Genomic DNA, 22569 nt, shown 5'->3' on the forward strand with positions numbered 1-22569 from the left:
GGACAAGCACTCCAGCTTATTTAAGTTTTATTTTGTTATTTACATCCAATTAAGCAACATACAGTGCATTATTAGTGTCAGAGGTGAGGTCAGGGACTCATCGGTGCCCAGGGCTCCTTCCGTCACGTGCCCTCCTTAATGCCCGTGCCCCGGTTACCCCAACCATCCCTTTCCCTCCGCTTCAGCAGCTCTGTTTGTTTCCTGTGATTTAGAGTCTCTTACAGTTTACCTCCCTCTCTTATCTCGTCTCGTTTTATTTTTCCCTCCCTTCCTCCATGCCCGTTTTGTTTCTTAAGTTCCACATATGAATGAAATCGTATGATAATCGTCTTTCTCTGATCGGGTTATCTCGCTTAGCGTAACACCCTCTAGTTCCATCCACATTGTAAATGTGGCAAGATTTCATTTGTAAATGGCAAGATTTCATTTCCCGGTGGCTGAGTAATAGTCCATTGTGTATACCCACCACTTCTTTATCCACTCCTCTGTCAATGTCAGTGGACGTCTGGGCTCTTCCCATAGTTTGGCCATTGTGCTCACTGTGGCTGCAAACACTGGGGTGCACATGCCCCTTCGGATTCCTGCATTCGTGTCTTTGGCCTGAATACCCAGTTATGCAATGGCTGGGTCCTAGTGTAGCTCTAATCTCAACGTTTTGAGGACCCTCCATACTGTTTTCCAGAGTGGCCGCACCAGCTCACATTCCCACGCACAGTGTAGGGACGTTCCCCTTTCTCGCATCCTGGCCGACACCTGTCCTTTCCTGACTTGCTGACGTCAGCCATTCTGACCTGCGTGAGGTGTTTTCTCATTACGGTTTTGATTTGTGTGTCCCTGACAAGCTCTCCGGTTACTGAAGATGTGAAGTAACTAAAGGAGCATCCGACGTACTACAGACAGTTGAAAAGGCCCAAGTGTGAACCCCAGGCTGCAAGGCCCCAAACGCAGAAACAGGAAGGCACCCTAAGGCACGTTATAGGGTCCCCAGGGCAAGCTGGGGGACGCGGGAGTTGGGGTGGGGAGGCATCGCCAGGGGCCGGGGAGGGAAGGTGGTGGTGGTGTGATCAGGACAAGGCAGCTGCCCCAACCTCCTGTTTTCAGAAAGTAGGAGGAGCTCAGAGCACGGAGCTGAGGGACCTGCGCTTCCATGACGAAGAGACAGTCGTCGCTGGAGCAGAATGTCTAGGAAGGAGGGAGGGAAACCAAGGAAGCAGGAGGCTCCTCCTTCACTCGCGTCCTCCGGTCCCCATGTATGCCACGTGGGTGGGAGGGTGTCACACACACCCACGCGTCCACAACCACACTCGCCGCGCTCCCGCCCGGGCCGGACCCGTCTCCACGCGCCTGTAGGCGCCGGGCCTCAACCGGCCACGCCGCCACCTGCTGCTGCGTCCCCAGTGAGGGAGGAGCATCTCTGCGCATCCCCTACCCGCTCCCGCAGCCTCCCCATCCTCCCCGGCGGGGCTGAGGCCAAGTCTTTCCCCGGAGCCCCCTCCTCTGCGCTGAGGGGGAGGCGGAGGGAGGAGCTCCGGCCCCAGCCGCCCGCCCTCCCCCATCCCTCCCTCCCGCCGCTCCCCCTCCCCTCCCTTCCCCTCGGTTGCCGCAGCCCGGTTAGTCGCGCGCGTCAGCGTGGGCTCCCCGGAGCGAGTCGCTAGGTAACGGGACTGGCTCCGCAGACCCGCGGCCCAGGGAAGCCCGCGCGCGCTGTCAGCAGCTGCGCGCGGGGCGCGGGCGGGGGCGCACGGACCCTCCCCTGGCGGGGCTGCAGACCCCGACCCGCACGCGGCCCCCTCCCAGGATGCCTTAACCGGTTCGGATCGCCACCGCCCAGGTGCCCCTCCCTCGCAGAGACCCCGACCCCGCCGGCCCTCTCCTCTTCCCCCCGAGCCGGTGCACACCGCTCTGCGCGCAGCCCGGTGGGCGCCCCACCTCCGTGGTCGCCGTCGCCGCCGGTAAGCTGGGTTCGCGGGGCGGGGGGCGGCACTGGGGCAGGGAGTGGGGGACTCGCGCGGAGCCCAGCACCTCCCGCGGCCTCCGACCGGCCATGTGCTAAAGTTTCTGGGGCTCGGCGCCCCGCCTGGCGCGCAGCGCGGGGCTCAGCGGCGCGGTAGGTGGGGCGGCGCGGTCCTGCCGGGCGCCCGCGGGGTGCAGCTCTGCGCGCTCTCACGCTCTCTTTCTCTCTTTCCCTCCGCGCTGCCTCCCCGAGGTCCTCCTGCCGAGCCCCTGCGCGGGGCATGAGGATCCCCGGGGCGCCGCCCGGAGACGACCCGGCTGCGCGCACACCTCGCCAGCGGCGGACGGGGACATGAGCGGAGCGCACGGGGTCCGTCGCCCGGCGGCCAGCCCCAGCCGGCGGCGGCCAGCGGGTCGGCGCTGCCCGGGAGAATGAGGCAGGAGCCCGCGGCAGCCTCCTCCTTCACCACCTTCTCCTCCTCCTCTTCGCCTTCCTTCGGCTCCGGCGCCCGGGCCCCGGCCGGGCTGTGGCTCTGCTGCGTGCCCCGCGCGCCCCCCGCCCGCCTCCGGATGCGCTGCTCGGTAAGCCAGGCCCTCCGCCTCGGGAACAAAGCCCCTTCGCCTGGCCAGGAGGCCGCCTCCGAGCCCCTTGCTCGGCCCCCACCGAGAGCCTGGAAGCCTGCGGGGCTCCCGATTGAACCGTTCCATTTCCTGTATCCCCAAACCCTGCCTGGGAGGCTAAAGCTCCCGGGCGCCTTCGAGACCCGGAGCTTTCCTCTGCCACTGCCATCGGGGAGGCAGATGCAGGCTTGACACACAGGCGGGAGACCTGTTTGGTCCAGATAAGGATATATGTATGCATCTTGGCTCAGACTGGTCTGTGTGTGTGTGTGGGGGGGGGGGAACTCATTTGTGCAGGGAGACGACTCCCATATAGTGACTACGTAATGGGCGTCCAAGCTGTGCCGGGTAGCGTGCCTGAGAAACACCAGGGAAGTAGGTCCCCCTTCTTCCGTGGCTCAGATTTGGAAACTGAGGCCCAGAGAGGTTGGATGACTTAATCAAGGTCACAAGGCCAGAGTGCGAGAGACCAGGTTTGGAAACCAGGGTCTTCTTTCCGCCAAGCTGACCCCCTTGTAACAAACACGCTTGTCCCAATTCTACAAACTGCCTCCTTCTGGAATCATTGCGTACAGTGTGTGCAAGCACCTGTGCCGGGGAGGATCTGCTGGGGGAAATAAATTGCCTATAGCTTGTATTCTTCTTGTCCTTCCTCTCCACCATGGCTGCTAAGCCCTCTTGTGAACTGTAAGTACAAGATTACTTCTTAGTTAAGGGGAGAGGTTAACATGGTCCCCTGGGTGCTCCCTTTCCTGCCATCCTGTTTCTCTCAGGCCTCCTCAGGGATGCAAAGGGCAGAGTTGGGGTCCTCTTCCCAGCCCCTCCTAGGCTCTGTCTGCTGGCATGTGCTCAGCCCCGGAATCCATGTCCTAAACCTTTCCATGGGGTGAGGGCTAATCCAGGCCACCTTCCCCTGGTTGTGTAAGTCTTAGAGACGGTTACTTCGCAAGCACAGGGGGGCTGATCCCAGAGGGGCCCCATTTAGGAACTGACCCTGTCGGAAACATCATCTTGGCTCATACTTGCCCAGCGGTCCCTGTCAGCCCAACTGCACACTTGCTAGCCCAGAAAAAAAGGGGAGGGGCTTGATGTAGACATGGGGCCTTCTGCTGGTGCCCATTTCTCCAGCTTGCAGCATTTCAAGCAACCTGGTCTGAGTGGCTCGTTTACTGATCAAGTGTCCAAATGTTGGGTTTGTCAGTTGTCTCCCCGACATGTATAGTGTTCGTATTGGTGCAGGGAGAGCCCTTAGCAGGAAGGGTCTCAGTTTCCTGACTCCCGGAGCTGGACTGGATGACCTCTTGGTTCCTTTCCAACTAAATGATCCTGGGATCAGGAGGAGAGTGGGTTGCTGGCCTGAGCCGGGGTGCGTGAGTTCATCAGACACATGCATTCGGACTAACAGCTCTGCCCTGAATATGCTCTTGATTTCCAAGAAGAAGACATGGTTGAAGGGGGGACTGCAAGATTTAGCTTCTACCCCAAGGAGGGCAAGGCTGAGCAGTGCCCTGGTGGATGGATTATTTATTGGTCTAAAGCATGGTGGCTGTAAAGTGTCCCAAGGTGCCAGATTAGGGTTATGGGGTTAGGCTTTTCATTGGGAGAAATGACATTGGCCCCTAGGAACTGATCAAATACAGTGCATCAATTAGAGGTCCAGCTGGCTTGAAATCGGCAAGCTGGTGAGCCTGCCTGTCCTTTCTGGAAAGAATCCATCATAGTTGAATAGATAAAGACTGCTCAGCTTAAACAATTAACCATGTAAATAAAGTGGTTTTTAGAAATCCCACCCCCATCATGTTTGCTGGTTATATTAGCGACAGGTGCAACCCACCCAAGTCGGGACCCAGAGGGACTGTGACAAAAAGTTGGCCATAGGAATGTTTAGACCCTGACTTGTTCTTTGCCTGTTGCAGCTAAATCCATCAACTTGACCTATGGGCCCTTAATGGGGTTGTCATAGGTCTTTTAAGATGTGGATTAATGAAGCTTTTAAAGTGTTACTGAATCCCAAGTGAAATGGGCATATCTCACCTTTTTCCCAGAAACTAAGCTCCCCGTGGGTTTCATGACTGCTTGAAATTCACAAAACCAGAGCAAAGCTTTCATTTTGACAAGGTAGGAGAGTCTGGAAACAGCAAGTGATGCATCTCATGCGGGCATATTAATCTAATCTCCCCGCATCGTGGATGCCATGCTTCAGCTTGTCATGGCTAACCTGCCCAGTTTGGTATAAAAACGAATGCAGAGAAACAATCTTTGTTGAATTACTTTTTGAAAATGGTAATGTAATTATGAAAAGACACTTTTTATGTCATAGATCATACGACTGATATCCAAAGCCAGATCACACAGTAAAACATTACTTCCGTGCCTGATAATCTAGTTTTTAATTAGTCAGTTCTTTCCCTTTCTTTTGCCCCCCCCCCCACCCCGAGCATGAGAATGTGTAATCAAGAATAAATCCTCCCTTTTCAGTTTTGGGTTTGTCTTAAACCCACCTTTTTTGGAAGATCTCTAAGGCTGGGTTCGTGGGTACGGTACATACAGTGGCCTCGTGTACAAATACATTTGGGGTGCCTTTGATTTCTTTTGGGAGGACAGGATGGGCTCGTATCACAAAGGCATAAGAACAATGAGGTGTTACCCTGTTGGCATTCTATCTGTGAATCGGGAGCCTAGACATGAATCCTTGCTTAGAGCTGAGATGCCCGGCATCCCGGGAACCTAGGGGGTGCCGGGAGTTTGTGTAACATTAAGGATGTGCGAAGGTACTTAAGGGATGTGTCAATGAAAGGAACATCCCCAGAGGTAAGGAAGTGTGGGATTTGTCCCTGACTCTGTTGTTCCTTGGCTCTGGGACTGTGGACAAGTTATTCCTGTTCTCTAGGCGTCCGTGGGTGTACCTGCGGCGAGTGTGGCTGTGTTCCTGTGTCTGTGTGCGTGCCTGCACTTGTCTGTGTGTGTGTGTGTGTGTGTTAGAAAAGGTGATCTCTCCAAATCTAAGTGTCAGGAGTTCTCGGCTGAGGATACAGCTGGTTATTAATAGCTCGAGGATGCTCCGTATTGTAAGGTTACATAACATTTCCAATTAGACATCTGTATAAACAGTAAGGCGAACCAGTCATTATAAAACATTCCCTTTAGTACCCTAAACGGAGACTCTCCCCTGAACATGTGATGATGGGGCTTTCATTCTAAAGGCAATTATGCCGGCATCCCCGCCCAGTGGAGTCTTGGCACGCATCGGAGAGGGCTAGAATGAGCCGTGACCCTCTCTAGGGTCCGTGTGGCCGGAGCCGCAGGAGCCTGTATGTAATTTGGGTCATTGGGGTAAGAAGAGCATGACGTTCTGTGTGTGTAACTTGAAGTCCTGGGGAAGCTGAGGCTCTGCCTCTGTCTCAGGCTGTTCCTGGAAGGTAAGGAGGGGAAGTATGTAATTACTGTTTGCCGTTTGTTTTGCAAATGGGAAGTACTTTAATTAGAGCCTAGAACTCAGCCGAAGCTGAAAGCTGGTGAGAAGTTTGGAGGTTTGGCAGTGGTGTTTTTGCCGGGTTCTCTGCACGGGCTTCCCTGTAACACTTGAAGCAGGCTGCTGTCCGAGGTCAGGCTCCTTAGCAGAGCTGCAGTCCCCGGCAGATACCGAGGGGACAGCGGCGGCTAAGGGAACCGGAAGTCCTCAAACACACTTTGTCTTGTCTGCAGAGGAGACGTCGCCAACCGGCCATTCTAGATGAGGAGCCTGGGGCTCGAGAGAGTGTCCCCTGGAGCGTGGCACTGGGACCCGCGTAGTTAGTGAATTGGCAGAACCACAGAGGATTCAGAATTAAGTCACCCGCGCCACACCTCACTGCCACCATCCCTGCAATGTGCCTGGCAACCAAATCGTGTCCTTTCATCCCAAATTTCTCAACAGCACCGCGGCACCGAGAGAACAGGCAGGGGATTCTATGCGGGTGACCTGTGGGGCTGATCTGACTATCCTGAGAATTTTGAATTCGTTGGGGGTTTTTGTAAGGATATTGGATTTCTTTTAACTCTTGCGTCAGGTGTATTAGATTCTGGTCGTGTTCAGAAATAAGTCAAAGTTTACCCCAAAAGGGTTAGTGTTGGTAGTTCTTCCGGGGAGGCTAAAAATAACTTCTCCAGGTCCCGTGTCACCCTGGGGATGTGAGCCCGCCCTGGCACATAGGGCGTTTCGGGAGGCGTTGTCAGCCTACACCTCCGAGAAGGACCTCACAATCGAAGTTATGTAACAGAAGCTTCCCAAAGGAGCATGACCGCACCTCCAAGATGCTACACGGGTTAATCCTCCCTAAACAACGAGCTGGGAGGAAAAGAGGAGGGACAAAAACCAGAATCTCAAGGTTTAGCTGCAGCTTTTAAGGGTCCAGGACTGGGGCACCTGGGTGGCTCAGTCAGTGAAGCGTCCGCCTTCCGCTCAGGCCGTATCTCCGGGTCCTGGGATCCAGCCCCGAGTCAGACTCCCTGCTCAGTGGGGAGTCCGCTTCTCCCTCTCTCTGTCTGTCTCTCCCCCACCCTGGCTCATTCTCTCTCTCTCTCTCTCTCTCTCAAATAAATACATAAAATCTTAAAAAAAAATGAATTTCCAGGACTTGGAGGAAATGCAGGTTTTGAAGAACGTTTCAAGCTACCGCCTAGAGATGCCATCACCATGGGCTTTCTAGGGGCCATCGGAGTCCGCGTGCCTTCACTGAGCTCCAGCTGATCTTTGCCGATTGGCCTGCAGATCTGGACAAGTGGCATACAAACGTAGGACAGGAGATTCCAGACACACAGTTTACAACCAGTAAGGGAGTCCCCGAAGTCACCTGTCCCTCCATTCTTTTTTTTTTTTTGTAAGGTTTTTATTTATTTATTTGACAGACAGAGATCATAAGCAGGCAGAGAGACAGGCAGAGAGAGAGGAGGAAGCAGGCCCCCTGCTAAGCAGAGAGCCGATGCGTGGCTCGATCCCAGGACCCTGGGATCATGACTTGAGCCGAAGGCAGAGGCTTAACCCTCTGAGCCACCCAGGCACCCCTGTCCCTCCATTCTTGTAACGACACTCAGGCTGGTTCTCCTTGCTGGCGGCTTAAAATCCTGTGGGCTGCAATGCTGGCCTGGCCGTGTCCTGCGAGCGAAGTCTTAACAAACCAGACCCTCCCTCTACCTCGCCTAGATTCCTAAACTGCTTATCTGCCAGAGGTTTAAGTTCTGTGATAGGTGATTAACGAGAAAAAGCGGACAGAAGGCATTGGAAAACTCAACTGTGATTCATCTGCCATCAGCGAGATACTAAAACATCTTCCTGGCCGGCCCAATTTTTTGATTCGGCGAATTAGAAAGAACATTGCACGGCTCCCGTGAGACCCATTGAGTCTGCACCTTTGGCCCCCGAACCTTGAGAGAACAGATGCCCAGGCTTTGCAGCTCTGGGCCAGATTTCTAGTACATATGGCTATTAAGTGGCAGGAAATGCAAAAGTGGCCGTACAGACGTATCGGGCGTAAGGCAAGAGGGCACCGATGTTTGTGATCTGTGGTTATGATGAACGGCATTTAGGACACGGTCGTAGAAATGATTTAATGTCTGCTTACAGCCCCAAGAGTCCTGGCATACATTCACTAAAGGATTTTAGAAGTTTTCGTGCTGTCTGTGTGCGTGGCTTACGATGAGCGAGGACAAGAGGGGTGCTGTACGCGGGGTTCAACCGCCCCCTTCACAGGCTCTCCTGGTGGGCAGAGGGTGGTGCGTCTCCGAATTTGCGAGGCTCTGTGCTTGGGAGGCTCAGTGTAGCCCTCGTTGGTTCCTGTTCTTAATAATCTGTGATGAGCCGACCTTTACCCCACTCAGCATCCTAAAGCAGACTGGCAAATAGGGAATATCCGCGACCTTGGTCACCCCGGTGTCTCAGCCTCTACCTACTCACGTCGTCCCAGATCCTGGCCGACTTGCTGCTCTGTTCCAGCACGGGTAAACCGTCCCAGTTCCTAGTGGCCTTGACGCGACCCCCGAAGGATCCCCGATTCCTTTTAATTCAGGAAGCGGATGATAACGGCAGTCAGCATCGGCGTCACGATCAATATTGACCAGTCTTCTATTTTTTAATACAATGCATGTGGCCTGAGAGCACAGTGCCCGGCTGAAGATGATGTATGACTGCGGACAGCTAACTTGCTGAGAGGGCTTTATCGAGTACTTTGAGAAGAGTAAGCCTGGCCGTTGCGATGTGAAGTCTAACGGGAGAAATGGAAGTCTGCACCCCATATCCGCCCCCACAAAGCAGGTGGGGAACAGTACACCCGGCTTCTAGAAGGGAATGTCGAGACCGTCCTCGGTCCGTTTGGCTGACAGTATTGACGTTGCCTCGGTCAGTCCCTAAATTCCCTCTCGATGAGGCAGTGTCCCTGCTTGTCCACAGGCCTGCCCCAGGACATGGCTGTGGACTGGGATCGTGGCTCCGTCCATGGGTGCAGGCTGGGTGCCATCTCCTCCTGGCATCGGGTGTGCCTGCCCCCGGTCCTGCCTGAGCCCTGGGAGCCACCCCCTCACTCTGCCGTCCCGTGGGTGCTGTCCGAGGTCCATCACAAGCACGCTGAGCCCCAGCTCTCAGTGCAGCTGGGCTGGGGGCTGTGCTGGGAGACAGTGGGCAGCAGCAGAGTGTCTATGACCTGCTTCTGCTCCCTGAGGCCTGGGATGCGGCCCCCCACCCCCGCCCTTCAGAAGTCCATTCAAAATCTGGGAGACGTGGCTGGTGCAGCGGAGCAAGGAGCCCAGTGGGGAGAGCCTCGGGGGGAGTTAGGCACCTGTCCCTCGCCTGGGTTTGGGGCAAGCCTCTGCCACACTCTGTCCTCACCCCAAGCTTTCTGGGCCATCAGGTGGAAGGTTTATCTCCAGTGTGATCCAGGGGACCACTTCCATGAACCTGCCTGGGAGCTTACTAAAATACAGGTGCCCTGAGCCCCTTTGCAGACCTGTTGTATTGGAACCAGGTATATTTTTAACACCTGCCCTGTAATTCCTCTCTCGGGCATGACGACATTCCAGACCCAGGGGTTCTCACAGCTGGTTGATCACTAGTGGCCCTTCCTGCTGCAGAATCCTCAGAATAACACCCCCACCTGGCTGGCCACTCTCATCGGCTCCACCCAGGCCCCCCTCCTCTCTCCCAGCCGCTCTCCGGGCTTCCCTCCTGCCCTCTACAGTTTGCTTTCCAGCGGGTCTCACCACCCTCCTCTGTTCAGGGCTCTCGGGAGGCTTGCTGTCTCCCCAAGAGCAGTGGCCAGCGGCTTTGGGAAGGCGCCAGGCCCTGCACGCTCTGGTCCTGGGTCTCTCTCCTGCCTCCCGCCCCTCGCTTCTGCCCTTCGAGCCACACTGCGTTCTGTGCCATTCCTGAAACCGCGCAGCCCCCCAGCGCTCCCTCTGGCCTGTGGGGGCCGAGGACTGACGAGGCTGGGTGCTCCGAGGGCGGTGAACGGTGCTTTCTGAAACCCCATTCCAGGGGACACGCTTAAGTGGGCTGGGGCAGAGCTCAGTTTCCAGGCCCTCCACCAGATACATGTTGTTTCAGGTGAAGCCCTTTAACCGGGCACCGTAGTTTAGGGTGACTCATCCCTGGACAGGGTTATCAAAGTGGATCTAGAAATCTCTTCCAGAAGAACTTTCTAGAATTGGGCAAGATCTCTCCTGACCTTGGGCTGCACAGTTTCTTCAGCTGCCATTAATCCCAGTGGTCCTGCTGTCCCCCCTGCTCTGCCTCCACAAATGCTCCCAGACCCCAGCTATGGCCAGGCAGTGTTCTGGGCCCCAGGATGTTCTGGAGGAACAATGGTTCTAGAGGAGCAGAGTCTGTCTGGGTTCCTGTCTGACTCTTGCTCTGGCTTTCCTACAGATGGGACAGTGAGGCCCAGACATTATTCCTCGGGCCCTTATTTTCTGCCACCAGGAAAGAGAAGCTCTGGCCTTTTTACCAGGAGCGGCCCTCCTGGGTTTAAGCACAGCAAATCTCACTCATAAATAGTGATCGCACGGTGAGTAGGAGGGAGAGAGGGACCACCTTGTACATTTGCCTCCACAGCCAGCTGAGTGAGTAACGGGGTGCAGTTATGTAAGATACAAGGAGTCTCACAGGTGGGATAAGTGGTTAATACAGGGCCCTGGTCCAGGTCCCCGTGAAGCCAGCCTGCCCAGCTGTATATCAACACGGAAAAGGCTGAGAACATTCAGACTCTTCCCGGCCCTGCTCACTGCAGATGCTTCTCCTCGAATCTTATAGGAGGAGGAATTTTCACTGTCACCTTTGGTGTTCTTGTCGATCCCTGTCACCGTAACATTGACCAAACCTCTGCTGATAGTAGACAAGGTGTCCCTTGTCTTCAACAGACTCCCAAGACCCTTGGGAAACGTGTTACGTCACGCCCGTAGCTCACTGCAGTGGTTGCTGTGAGCAAGCAGGCAGAGGTGGGGAAGGTGGGTTTGGATGCGGGACGCGGGGCCATCTGACGTCAGCCTTGAGAGATGGGAAGCAACTTGTCAAGCAGAGATGAGGGAGGCAGGGCATCCCAGGGCATCCCAGTATGAGCAGCCGTGCAGAGGCTGGACCACTTGGGATGGGTGAACGGGGGGGGGGGGGCTGGCTGTAGGGTTAGGCCGAAGAAGCAGGTGCTTCCATCTTGGCCTGTTCCCTTGTGCTCCACTTGCTTGCAGTTCCCGAGTGGTCTTCCGGGCGCTGCTGCCCAGACCTCAGCTCCGCCGACCCTGCGGGGGCTCGGAGGGAAAGGGAGGGAGCTGCTGGCTCAGGCACTTGCTGCCCAGACATGGTGGACTCCGGCCAACAGGAAATGGAGCGGGCAGTGTCCCAGCCTGATTCACCGAGCCGTGGGTCTCCCTGCGCCTCTGCAAGCACGTTCAGGCTGCTCCTGGCCTCAAATAATGCTCTCAGACCTACATCCACAGCTGAGAGAATCCAGGGCACACATCCGCCGGCCACCTTCCCCAAGCGTCCCCCCAGCAGGGGGCCTAATGGGTGGGAGATGGGGTCCGTGTCAGGAGCCGAAGCCTGGACTGCTCTTTGTCCTTCTGCTTTGAGATCACCGCGCTTGGCCGGGCGCTGACCTCTGCAGAGTGGACAGGGTAGCTGGGACACAAGGAAGAAGGTTCCAGGGGTCACTGGTGCTTTTCCCACCTCTGTCTTCCACCTCCACCTTCTCATTGTGACAGGGCAGAGGAAGAGAAGGAAGAAAAGCATGGTCCACAGGCCAGTGCGTAAATTCGTAACTGTTTCTGGGTAGTTGGGACCTGGCCAAGAGCCTTTCCTCGTTCTAGGCTGACTGCCAGATCATGCCAAGGGCAAAGCATCCCGGGCAGGGAGAGGAGCTGCCGTGGGCTGGAGAGCTCACTGCCCCAGAATGTGGGCCCAGCAAGGGAATGCACCTCCACCCTCACACTGGCCCCATTTATAGGTCAGCAAACCAAGGCCCAGAGAGGGGAGGCCACTGGTCCGAGGTTGCACAGTGGGCTTGTCGCCGAGCAGGGCATCAAATCATTCCGGAGTCAGTGATCTTTGAGGCTGGCCAATGCCCAGTGTTGGCGGGCGTCCACGTGGCGGTGGACAATTTGTACTCATACCGCCTTGCTGCCAACCAGGCACAGAGGACATGGCTTCCTCCTCGTTCCTCTGCCTGTCCTCTTGGAAGCCAGCGCCGGAGCCAGGGTCCTGGGCAACCAGCATTGGAGGGGGCTGGGCACGCTGCCTACGTCTCCGGCCCTTTTTTCACTCCTTTGGTTTCTGGAAGCTTGTGTGGATGTTTAATGCAAGAAAAGGGGGATAAGGGAGCAAATTAGAATGCTTCAGGGTCTGGGCAGAGAAAGAAATGAGGCTGAGATCTCTGGAGCTCTGGGTATCATGAAAAGCCCCATCAAATGTCCCAGGAAAGCCTTTCGTATTGGTTCTCCAAGCCCCGTGGACGGCCATGGCATCGCACAAACCACCCTTTGGCCTCCGCCTCCATGCGTCTTGTTTCCTCACAGCTGTATGTTCCCTGGGTCCCCAGCACCGGGGACAGAGCTGACTCAGTGCAGGCTGCTCGCGGCGTCTCAGTGGCCACGCGAGGGGTGCCATGTGTGAAGGGATTTGTCCGTTACCAACCCTGGCTCTCCTGGCTGCTTCTCACCTTTGTCAAGTGGGTTCCCCCAGATGCGAGGGTGAAGCCGACAACAGTCTTGCTGGCTGCCCCCAACACAGTAAAACCTTCCAGGCTTTAGTAGATAGATCTAGAAATACAGTTCCTGCCCCTAAACTGTGTCTGTCACCTGTCACTTCCCCAGGTTATTATCCCCAAATTCGGGAGGTACTTGCATTAGGTGAGTAATCTCGGGATTACTGCAGTACACACGTTACTGCAGCTGGGATCAAAAGAAATCTGCCTGCCGGCCCATTTCATAGACATCCCCACCTTACTGACTCTTGATGAAAGCGGGGAGCGGAGCTGTGACAGGTGGCAGGCTGCTGCTGATGAAGACACTTGGAGCGCCTGACCTCAGTCCCTCTTGTTTTTCTGGTCAAGGTCCGAGCGCCTGGAGTGACCTTTCTTCGGGGACATTGTGATGATGGTCACGGCCGCTGCCAGGGGCATGCACTTTTATTTGAAGCTGTTCTCAGGGTCAGACTGTGGGCGATCTCACTCACCATGTGATTCTTGGATGATTTGCAATCATCATTTTGCTTTGGTCTTTCGGAGTCCCGTTCTTTCTTATGGACGATGGCCAGGGTGATAACAGCGAGTGATAATCGCAGCTTTTATATACTGGGTGCTTCCTCTGGGTGGAGATTGTGCTAAATAAGGGCTTTCCGGGGACCCCTGCATTGGATCTGAGCAACAGCACAATAGAGTAGTTGCTCTTATTCCCATTTTATAGACATGCAAGCTAAAGATTCAGAGAGTATTTCTTGCTGCATATAAGATATTTTCAAATAGTGGCTTCAAACACTAGTCACCCTTTTTTTTTGCTCATGAATCCAGTGGCTGCCTGGGCTCAGGTAGGTGGTTCTTGTGGGAGGCCTCATGGGGGATTGCATTCAGATGGGCTGGGACTGAAATCATCTGGAAGGCTTCCTCACTCACAAGTCTGCCCCCCCACACCCCGCCTCCCTGGGGGTGTGGCGCTGGGAAGATCCACACAACCTGGGGACATGGAGAGGCTCCTTGATCTCTGTGTGGCCTGTCTGTGGGGTCTTTCCTGCCTGGCTGTGGCCAGATGAGCCCGACTTCCTATGTCATGGCACAGGCTCCAATGCACGTGTTCTGGGAAAGAGCGACGTAGGGGGTGTGTCTGTACCTCATTCCTTGGCCCAGCCTCCTGAATCACACAGTGTCCTTTCTGGCATACTCTGCTCCTTAGAAGCAAGTTCTTGCAGCTCTCACCTTGGGGGGAGGGCAGTGGCACCCAGTCTCTAGATGGAGGATCATCGGCCTCTTTTCACCGAGTTATTTCTAAGCGGGCACAGAGCACATGGTTGGGTTGCACTGGTAGGCAATGGCAGTAGAGTGGGCTGTGACTCTGGAGGTTGGAGCACATCCTGTCACCCTCAGACATAAACACCTTGACCACCTGGCCCTGGCGGAAACCCCTGTACTTCTCCTGTTCACCTGTCAGACATTCTCCCTGAAGAAACAAGCAAGAGTATGTAAGAGCACAGGTGTCTCCTCCTTTGGTTCAAAGAGGCGCTAGTACAGACCCTACAGCCACCCCCTCCCATCCCCTCCACTTCTCCCCTCCCCTCCCCTTGCCCTTCACCAGGCTTGTGAGCTCACTTTCTTGGGCCTTAGCCTCTGTGGGCCCCTTCCTCCACAAAAAAGTATTGAAAATTATTATCTTATGACTGAGTTGATTTAAAGATGAGTATTTTAATAGTATATGTTCAAACATTTTCTTCTAACTAAAATTACTTTTAGATGGCAGGATTGCTTGAACCTCCTCTCCCTGCCTCCTCTCTCTCCCCTTCCCCCACCCCCCTACCTGCTTTCGTCCACTTCCTCTGTCTCCTCCTGCTCCTCTCTCTGCCTGTCCTCCCCACCCTGCACTACTTTAGTCTTTATTCTGGTCCCCACTTCACAGGCCCCTCTCCCCTCCTGGACTATGAACCCCAGGTTCCTGTCTGTGTCTGTTAAGCTGGTCTCCACACTGGGCATGGACTGTCCCCACTGCCTCTGGGCCTCTTCTGTCCTGGCCCTTCCCTAGGGGGTGGACCCTCCTTGTGGGAAGGGACTTCAGCAGAGGCATCCCTGTCTGGTTTCTGGCTTGTCTCTGAAAGCTGAACCCAGGGAGCACCTCCCTTTTTTCCCTGCAGCTCAAGAGAGGAGTCTTGCTCCCCCGGCTGCTGCAGCCATGCAGGGTGGCCAGTCTCAGACGCCCCCGGCCAGCTTGTAATGAGCCTCCCATCCGTCTAGAAGCTTTACTGAGGTCCTGTGCCAGCAAGACCTCCCAGGTTTCTATCTTCGTGGAACTTAGAGAGGTACGGAGACAGAAAAAATTAACATGAATTTTATAAACAATAGGAGATTTTTGAGAAGGAGTCAGCATTTCATGAAAACCAAAGTGAGCACGGTCACGGGAGACTCTGCGGCAGCAGCCAGGATGCCTGCCTTCCTGTCCATTGGGGGGTCCTCGTCTCACCACCTGGCACTGCCCGCCCCCACCCTCCCCCTCACCACTGGCCATCTCCTCCTGCTCCTCTGAGCACAAAGACAACTGAGACCCTCCCCCACATGACAGCCTCATCAGGACTTGCTCCCTCTGCTGGGGTCCTGGGTTCCTGAGAGGGAAGCAGAGTGGCCTGGCTTGGGTTGGGGGTTGCCCTCCAGGCTGAGCAGCTGTGGCTGGGCAGGTGGGGCCCTGGGGTGGGGTGAGCTGCCTGTCCTCAGATACCGTTGGGACAATTGTTCATGGAGGGTGTGTGGGGTGGGGGAACCTCAAAACTGGCTCACATTAAGGTTGTGTTTGCCAGCCTTTTAATGTACAGAGACGAGGAAGTATGTTGAATCAAGGAATTGCACGAGATTGTGAAACTTTCACTTGCCAAGTGTTACCACTGTGATATAATAAATAATTAGAAAAATGGGATTGGGGGTTGGGGTGCCTGGCTGGCTCAGTCGACAAAACATGGCAGTCTTAATCTCGAGGCCATGCACTGGAGCCCTGCATCAGGCAATCTTTGAAAAAAAAAATCTTTAAAAGAAAGAAAAATAGGAAGATCCTAGCATTAGAATTTTCAAAAAAAAATTTTTTTTAAAAGATTCTCTTTATTTATTTGAAAGAGGGAGAGAGGGAGCACCAGCAGAAGGGAGAGGGAGAGGGAGAAGCAGGGTCCCTGCTGAGCAGCGAGCCCGATGTGGGGCTCAATCCCAGGGCCCTGGGATCGTGACCTGAGCTGAAGTCATCCTCTTAACAGTGTGAGCCACCCAGGCACCCTCCAGATTAGTTATTTTTAATTAATTCGTTTCACGAAGTTCAAATAATTCACCACTCAGCGTGCCTTGTTCTTGGACTTTTCATTTTGCCAAATGCATTTAAGACTGTGTTCACAGACCTGGTGTGCTCTGGGGACACACACTGGGGACCCATGGGCAGGAAGGGGTCCTCAAAGGTGACTTAGCAATAGTACCAGCCCCCTTAGCAGCAGGAAGGGCTGAGACCCGTCAGCACTGGGCTCTGAGCCTCGCGGGCTCCATGCTGTCCTGAGTCCCCCGTGGGCCACTGCTCGTTGGAAGCCGGAGATGACACAGCTCAGGGAAGCTGCTGGCCTCGTCCGGGGTGCACAGTCCATGAGAGCAGGAGCAAGATTTAATTCCAAGTTGTTGGCTGCTCTAAGCGTGTCCTTTTAGGGGAGGGAGAGGAGTGGGGTTCCGTCAGCTAGAGCAGAGGCAAGCTGTGATGTGGGGGTGCACACAGCAGAATGAACCGACTGTTCAGAGACTGTGAGGGGTGGGGGGAGGGGGGAACTCAGGAAATTTCCCTGAGGAGGTGTTGGCTTAGGCAGACCTGGACCAGGATGGAAGCATCCGAGCCAGGGATGGACACAGAAGCACAGACGCAGGTGTGAGCGAGCGTGGAGAGCCCAGCCTGGACATTCCTGTCCTGGCCGAGTAGGGCTGGGGTACTGGGAACGGACGTGATCCAATCTGGAATTTAGAAAGACAGTCCTATGGCAACACAGAGGTTGAACCAACATTTGCAAATTAAAAAACGGTGCTGGCAAACACGTTTAAAAGAGCAAATGTTTGGCATATGCAGATACAGTCAAACTGATTTCTGAAAACGCATTCCCGTTTGGAAGTGACGCCAAGGTCCCGCCTCCCTCGAGCCTTCTGTGGAACTCGAGGGAAGCCCCGTTTGCAACCTGCCTTCCCGTCTCCAAAGACACAGGCAGGGGGCAGACATCACAGTGCCGTGGACTTTGGAATGTTGATGGTTTTTTCAGACAAAACACCGGCCTTTAATTTTTTTTTTTTTGAGATTTTATTTATTCATTTGAGAGAGAAAGAGCGTGCATGTGAGCAGGGAGGAGGGGCAGAGGGAGAGGGGGAAGCAGACTCTCCGCTAAGCAGGGAGCCCAATGCAGGGCTGCATACCAGGATCCTGAGATCACGACCTGAGCCGAAGGTAGACGCTTAACCCACTGAGCCACCCAGGTGTCCTAAACATTGGTTTTCATTAACTTCCACCCCCTTCTACAGAGTCTCCCGACTGGTTTTCTGTATGCAGCCGTATCACGGGCACAGTCGAGTTTGCAACTCTGGGGCGTGGGGCAGGACCTCATGTCCCGAAATGACAGATAAGAAAGGCTCAGGTGGCCTTGGCAGCAACCCCAGGGTCACACAGGTGAAGAAGGAAAGTGGACCAGGGTCTCCTGGCCGCCAAGTGTCAACCCTGAGGACTTCCTACCCTGTTATTATGCAGGACACGTGCGTGTGGGAGGGTTTCTCCGGTCTCTGCTCCCTGTTGTCATGTGTCCTTGCCGAGCCCTTAGTTCTGGGCTGCGGAACCATGCAGCAAGCTGGGTGGCTGAAAACAAGAGAAACGGCTTCTCTTGCTGTTCTCAGGGGCAGAAGTCCGAAATCCAGGTGCTGGCAGGGCTGTGACCTTCCGGAAGATTCTAAGGAGATCCTGTTCCATGCCTCTTCCTGGCTTGGGGATGCGGCGAGCAAATCCTTGGTGCTCCTGGGCCCGTAGCGGCATCCCCTTGTTGTATTCTCGCCAGCCTCCTGTGGCATCCTGTGTGTCTGTGTGCCTGCCTCTGCGTGCAGACTGCTGGGTTTAGGGCCCACCTTCACCCGCTATGACCTCATTTTAACTTGATCGTCTCTGCAGAGGCTGGATCTCCGTATGAGTCACAGGAGAGCAGCAGTTAGGACTTGAACTTACCTGATGAGGAGGCGCAGTTCAGCCCATCGCACCCCGAGAGATGGACCGCCCCGGGGGCAGGTTTGTCCTGGACCACACCCTCATCTAGAATGTTCTGGGAGCAGTCAGTGCTACCGGGCTGTGGGGATCTCACCTGTCGCCTGCACAGGTTGGCTTGGCACATGCCCCCAGTGGGCTCCTGTGGCTTCTGGCCCCTCGGCCAGGAGGGGCATGAAGTCAGCGGCTGCCAGCTCCGTGCTCCGGGGATGGGCTGTGATGCTTTGACGTCCGTTTGGGATGCTGCCAGCATCTGGATGTAGTGAGTAGGTGGCGGCTTGGGCACACCGCGTGTCCTAGGGAGCAGGGCCGCCCCTGGTAGCCTTCCGTGGGCTCCTGGCAGCACCTGGCACGTGTCTCGGTCAGCGACCGCTCCAGCGGCAGGGTGGCCAGGGGACAGCTGTGTCCGGGGAGGCAGCACAGGGCTGAGACGTTGGAGCGAGGCTGATTCCTTTCCCCCACCAGACTGCAGACCTCTCTAGGGCAGGGCCGTCTGTCATTCCTCCACAGGTTCGGATGTGTGGCAACTGCCCCGTGTTCTCTGATTCAGTCACCGTGTGGCTGCTCCTTGGAGACTCTGAGACTCCCCTGGGCGAGTCTCTGTGCCCATGGCTGGGATTCAGTGAGATTGTGGATATTAATTTAAAACTATGCACATGAGAGATGCCAACTCCAGGTATAATCTGGAAGGTGGCTTAGGGAAGAAGGGTCAGAGTGTGATGGAGAAACAGAGCAGAGTCCAAGATGGCACCTGGCTGGTTGGCCGCAGGGATGGGTAGTCGGGGGGCCCCAGTGGGGACAGCTATTGCTGGGGGGGGGGCGCTGGGTTTGGGACAGAAATGTGTTCCCCTGTGAAAAAGGCATTGCTGCTGCAAGTGAAAGCATGACCTGTCAGGTCTACAGGGACTGTGGCTTGTGTGGTGGGAAAAATGTTCTCACCCCTGGATCCCAGAGAGGGGGAAACCCTTTCGAGAGTTTTGTTAGGGGGTCCAGAGAGGGGGAAACCCTTTCGAGAGTTTTGGTAGGGGGTCTTCTGCCGAGGGCAGGAGGAGACGAGGGGCAGCAGGAGGGTTGGAGACCACAGGGGAGCTTGGGCAGGGGCGTCTGGCCCGTGGGTAGCACCAAAACCACCCTAGAAGGTGAGGTTTGGAGGATGGGGATTTGGGGTCTCAGGAGACGGGAGTCAGGAGCAGCCCTTGTGGGCAGGGGGTCGGCAGACCTGAAAATAGCGTCTGCTTGGCCCTTTAAGGGAATTCTTGTGCCAAGAAGAATCGGAAGTTACGGGCAGATAAGGGCCCATCCTCTAGGAACTCCCTAGGGCTTGAGGGTGTGGGTCGGCTCTCACCCGTGCGGGGCCCCGGTTTCTCCAGCTGCATGAATGCCCCCTGGGGGCAGAGATTGCTCTGGAGAGACCGCAGGACGTCAGGTGCATAGTAGGTGTGTGGTTAAAACTAGAAGACCTTCTTGTTGCCTAAGGTATTGTGCTCAAGGGCTGGGATTCTGGGAGCCCCGGAAAAAGCTGAAGCCCACCCCACCCCCCACTGCGCGTTATGGTGCAGCTGCTCTGAGACCTCTGGTGCCTGAACACCAGCACTTTTATAAAGCTTGTCGCCAACACCGCACCCCGTCAGCGCCACCCCTGGGCCCCCTTCCCGCCTTGCTGGACGGGGCTCCTCATGGCCCCAAGGCACTGCCTTGCAGGCCTGAGGCACGAGGAGGGTCTAGCCCAGCGCCTGGCACATAGAGGCCCCCGCTACTCTTGATTCAAAGTACAAAGAGGACATTGCTGTGTGTTGAGGGAAATGGGTCTCCTTTGGGTAAAACCAGTGCCATCTTTGTCACTGTCTCTCTGCATGGGGATGAGGTCGTGCCATTCCTGTTAGGGAACCACGCCTGAATGAGGGGTTGGGGACCCCTAAATGAATTAGTTGGAGCCCAACGCACTGGGACTCCCTCCCACCACCTCCCCTGAACCCGGGGTGGCAGGAAAGCTGGGGAGGGGCCGTGGAGGGGCCGTGGTCAGCCATCTCGTGCCTATCGAAACTTTTTTTTTTTTTCTGGGTGTAAACGGTTGCCAGTCGAGTGAGAGAGGGGATTTGGAATCAAGCCCGTGAGCTGCTGCAGGTGCTGAGCCGCGGGTCTATGGATTCTTCAGTTTTTTACATTAAAAAAAAAATCCTTAAGGCCATGCCTGAAAGAACAAGGCAGGCTCTCCAGCTGACCTGCTTCTCTTTGCACCATTGCAGAGCCTCAGGACATCTCCAGAGACAAGCAGCCAGCCCCTTCGGCAAGCCGCAGATGGGCTCGGTGTGACGTGCGGCCCGGGTGTAGACTGAGTTAGGGTGTAGGGTGGCCGGAGGACCCAGACTCGCGGGGTTGCCTCATTTGGAGCAGGTGCTCTCGGACGAATGTGGGGGGGGCTGGGGGGTGTCCCTGCCGGGTGGATTGTTCCATCACTTGTGGCTCTGCTGAGCGCCTTCTCTCTGCTGGCAGTTGGGGGGCAGCTGGGCCCCTGAGATGGATCAAGCGGGCCGTCCCCACCCTCCGGAGTCGGGTCAGACAGCAGTGTCTCTGGGGATTCGTGACAAATCCTGGGAGCCCAGAGCCAGACCTGAGAGCAGGTGAGGGTCAGACAAGCCTTCGTGGGGAGGAGGGAACCTCCGAGATGTGTTCTGAGAAGGGGTAGCCATCAGTCCCTTGAAGGAGGGTGGTCCAGGTGCAGAGAACAGCTCCTGTGTCTTAATGGGGAAGAGAGAGCCAGGGAAGACGCACCGGGACTTAACCACAGGCTGGTGGCAGGAGGGACGCTAAGCCTGGGACGAGAAAGAGAGATTCGCACGCAGGTTTGCTTTGGTGGGAGAAGTGCTGGGACCACCCCCCAGTCTAGCTCCGTGTCCAGAGAGCTTAGTTCCAGCAGAGCGCACCTGTGCCTGCATCTGGTGTGTGTGCACCTATGCATGCGTTCGTATGTGCTTGCGTGCAGGGGTCGGGTGGAGAGCTGTTAAGCCCAAATCCAGGCCATCAGATGGTCAGGTCACCTAGTCAGCGTGCTTCTGTGATACATACCAATACTAGGTCCCAAGGCTCTGTTCCCCGCCCCAGGTCCTGGTTCCCTAAACCTCACATTTCTGCAAAGTGGGAACGGTTGTCTGCGTTTACCGATGCTTGAGAATCCTTATAAGGAAGCCTCAGGGGCTGACAGAACCTCAGATCTTCCTGGCAGGGTTTTCTGAAATCTGGCCCACTCTCTGCCTCAAACCTTCAGAACTTCCTTCAGATCCTTTTGCTTTATTTGAGCCATTGTACCTACCGTTTGCACCTCTGGACTGTTTTTCTGTTTCTTCTCCTCCTTCCTATCCGAGCTTGGGTCTCCCCTTCTCCCTCCCCTCAGCCCCCAACCACGGCTCCTGCTCCCATCTCTCTGGGCGGCTCCTGCACAGAGCGCTTGCCCTTCGGAGCACGCACTGCACTGTGGCTTTTTCCTTGCCAGGTTCTTTGCAAACATGCCACACGCTTTGTGCACCTGGCATGGTACCTGGGCCCAGGGAGGGTGGTTCGTGAAGTATTTACTAAGTAAATTAGTGAATCCTGGAGAAGGCCAGAGCTCAGTGAGGTTCAGAAATGTTCCCAAGGTCACCCTGCCAGCAAGTGGCAGAGTTGGGATTCAGCTGTCTTTTTTCCGCCCCCACACCTGTGTGGGTCCTGCTGCACACCCAGCCTCCGCTTCCCTTGCCAGGCTGAACAGTCCCGCAGCCAGCGGTGGGAGGAAAGGGGGCTCAGTGAGACTGGGCCGGTGCTGGGAGGGCACTGGCAGAGCCAGGTGGGGTGTCAGGGCCTCCGTATTTGGGCTTCATTGGGAAGCTAAGGCAGAAGCCCAGAAATAGACAAGGGGCTGATCCAGCCAGCTGGGGAGACGTCGGGCCTTAACTCCAGGCCCGCTGGAGATGGAATCTCTGGCAGCAAGCTTCATTCCAGCCCCGGCTCCAGGGACGAGGTATCCCCTACCACGTTTGTCTCAGAATAAAGCTGGAACTTTGGGGAAAGGTCGGCGGGGGTGGAGGCAGAGTCAAACGGAAAGCTGCTGCATCACACCCTCCGGCCATCGTTCTGAGCCTCTGTTGTTTCTCTTTTCCCTGGAAATTTAGCGAAAGTTTCTGCATGCAGCATTTGCTTTTCCTGCAATATAATGTAAGTAGTAGGGTGGCAGTTCGGACCTACTGTTTAAAAAGTCCCCAGGTTCCCCCAAAAGTATAGAGACTTGTGATTGCAAAAAAAAAAAAAATAGTAATAGCAATCATATTCCATCGTGTCCGTATTATGCAACTGTAGAGACGTTTGCAAACACTTGGGACACTCAAAGAATGGAATCTCTGTCCAGGCTGTCTCTGGGAAGCCTTCTTCACCAAAGGCCCCCTCCCCCCATTTTCTGGGTCACCTGTTAGCCCAGTGCAAGTTGCCTGGTCTTACTTAGCAGACTTGAAAATTGTTGTCGTACATTATATCCTGATTTGGGTTCATTTTTGCATAGATTTC

General features: G+C 55.5%; 1 long non-coding RNA gene across 1 annotated transcript in view; it reads left to right on the top strand.

Annotated features, from left to right (window-relative positions):
* Positions 1 to 1188: 1188 nt before the first annotated feature.
* LOC101670133 overlaps positions 1189 to 22569 on the top strand; it is a 45816-nt gene continuing 24435 nt past the window's right edge. Inside the window, exons 1-2 of the long non-coding RNA XR_199629.2 lie at positions 1189 to 1952; positions 2207 to 2535. This is a non-coding gene — a long non-coding RNA (uncharacterized LOC101670133). The remainder of the gene's footprint in view (positions 1953 to 2206; positions 2536 to 22569) is intronic.

Source organism: Mustela putorius, unplaced genomic scaffold (assembly GCF_011764305.1).
Source record: "Mustela putorius furo isolate JIRA1106 unplaced genomic scaffold, ASM1176430v1.1 tig00000129_pilon_pilon_pilon, whole genome shotgun sequence".
NCBI classification, from domain to species: Eukaryota; Metazoa; Chordata; class Mammalia; order Carnivora; family Mustelidae; genus Mustela; species Mustela putorius.